Source organism: Cervus canadensis, chromosome X (genome assembly GCF_019320065.1).
Source record: "Cervus canadensis isolate Bull #8, Minnesota chromosome X, ASM1932006v1, whole genome shotgun sequence".
Classification (NCBI taxonomy): Eukaryota; Metazoa; Chordata; class Mammalia; order Artiodactyla; family Cervidae; genus Cervus; species Cervus canadensis.
In genome coordinates this window covers 139,736,144-139,738,696 of record NC_057419.1, presented here as the reverse complement: position 1 = coordinate 139,738,696, position 2,553 = coordinate 139,736,144, and the positions used below count along the sequence as shown (strand labels likewise).

At 37.3% G+C, this 2,553-nt stretch overlaps 1 non-coding gene across 1 annotated transcript; it reads right to left on the bottom strand.

Moving 5' to 3' along the window:
* Positions 1-1,557: 1,557 nt before the first annotated feature.
* LOC122436080 lies at positions 1,558-1,664 on the bottom strand. The gene has a single exon (XR_006267852.1). It is a non-coding gene; the product is annotated as a U6 spliceosomal RNA (small nuclear RNA).
* Between the last annotated feature and the right edge of the window lie 889 nt (positions 1,665-2,553).

Genomic DNA, 2,553 nt, shown 5'->3' with positions numbered 1-2,553 from the left:
AAGAAGCTAAAAGGCAACTAGAAAAATTACTTGCTTATGAAAATGCAAATCGGGAATGTCAAAGGGCTATAGCCCCAATTCGTGATACAGGGACTATTTTTGATTATTTAAAGGCTTGTTGCAATCTAAGATCAGAAACTCAAAAGATGCAAATGCTAGCTAAAACAAGAAAAGAAAATACCTTAAGAAAGAGAAATGAAGGATGCTTTACACGTAGAGATAAGAACCATTTTAAAAAAGACTGTCCTAAGAAAGTAAAAACAAACAAAAAGACAAAAATCCAAAACCTCCAAAAATCTGCCCTCGCTGCCATAGGGAAATGCATTGGGCCAAAGAGTGTAAATCTAAATTTGATATTGAAAAAAAAAAAGCCTATTCTGGGAAACTCCAGGCAGGAGATCCCCCAGGTCCCCTTCAACAAAAACCAGGGGCAAATACCATCTTTTTCCTCAAACCCTCAACATCCGGCAGTGCTGCCCTCGATATACCTGTCCTAAACTCCTTTACCCTCAAGCAGTCCTCTCTAGAATACCTACTGGACTTTTTGGGCCCCTGCCCCCACAAACCTTCAGTCTTTTACTTGGCTGATCTAGTTTGACTGAACAGATAAAAAGGCCAGGGGTCTCCAAATGGAAAAAATAGGCTGCAAGTGTCAGACATTTTTATATCTCTTAAGCAGCAAGAAAAAACAAACTAGCGATATATGTATATATATTTTCTTCTCTATACAAATTTAAAAGGAGGTTTCTCTTAAAATACTGTGTTGCTGTAATGACACTTGGTTTCACTTGAAGTTAACTATTCTCAAACCCTGAGTTAACCAACACATTTTTCTTATGGAAATGTTTGTCTTAAGCTATGTTAATGAACCTGTATTTGCTTGAAAACCTGCCTTTCTTCAAGATTCATGTCAATCATTTTGTGGCCCGGGACAACTCACCTGGTGCTAAGGTTATCTCAAAGTGCATGTTGTGGGTGAGGGGCCTGGTGCTATTCTCTTCAGTTTTGAGACATTTCATTTCTCTAATTAAGCAGACTGCTGGTAGTTATATGACACCTGGCTAAAGACTAGCAGGGGGGCACTCTTTCTGCCCCCTTCTGATGCCTATGTCAGAGTCTTTCTCTATCTCCTTTATACTTTAATAAAACTTATAAAATCTCAATTTGAGAACACATTACAAACTTCTACCAATTTCCAATTAGCTTTTCTAAAATATTTTAGAGAAATTTCATTTCATTATCCTTCTGGTAAGCTGTGGAATTTCTTCAAAAACACTGTATTTATTGTTTCTCACATTTCTTTTATATAGATGTGACTAAAAACGCCAAAGCTTCATTCTGGTCTCTTAAAAAATATAAAGTCATTTATACTAAATTTCATTCTGCTCAACAAAATAAATTATATGCTCTTATTCAAGTTATTTGATTCTATATATTGTTTTTATATTAAAAAATATAGAAACCTCCACCATAAACTCCTAGTTCTATTAAAACAGACAATGGCCCTGCCTATATTTCTAGACACTTTAAACAATTTTTACAATCTTTTTTTTCTTTTTTTATATGGAACGCTTCACGAATTTGCGTGTCATCCTTGTGCAGGGGCCATGCTAATCTTCTCTGTATCGTTCCAATTTTAGTATATGTGCTGCCGAAGCAAGCACTACAATCTTTTTCTATTAAACATATTACAGATATTCCTTATAATCCACAGACACAAGACATAGTCAAACAAACACATCACACACTAAAGTTACAAATAAAAAAAATTAAAGAAAGGGGAATACACAGGTACACTACTGTCTTCCTTATCTAAAGCAGACTTTATACTAGATTCCAACATAAGATATTTTCTAAACTCATAATTATTGTTAATACAGGTTTATTTGTTTTAAAAATTTTTAAACCTACCACAGGGAAATTTTTTAACAAGAGCAGAAAGACATTTCGAGGAATTGAAGGACACTTCTCTTCCTCTGCCCATTTGGGACCAAGATGGGTTCAATAAGCAATAGAAATCTGGGAAATTAATCTTACAGGGATAGGGATATGCTTGTATTTCCCCAGATGGATCCAACAAACTTTCTCCTCGGAAAATTCGACCCAAGGGGGCCCCTGACATTCAAAATGGAGACGAAACAACAAGAACCCCGGGAGGAAGAAACTCCAATACGGGCCATGGCGGCTCTAAAGATCTCCAGAAAGCACCGCCCTTGGAGACATCAACCCTACGATATCCCCTCTTGGGGACAAATAAAAACCCTCACTAATCAAGTTAAGAATCTGATTTCTCAACAGGAAATGCCTCAGAGTCCTGAAAACCTTATCACTATGCTCCGATGGCCTGCACAACCCCCCTCAAGCCGGATTAACTAACTTACTTACCCAACCCCCATTTATTTCAGGTCATAAAATGGACGGAGAAAAGACCCAGCAAATCAACCAATGATTCCACCCATATGCCCCCTCCCAGGAACCCACACACCCTGGGGAGGAGGGAAAACTAATTAACATTTCTTTAGGTTATTAAGTCCTTCCTTTGTGTATGGGTCC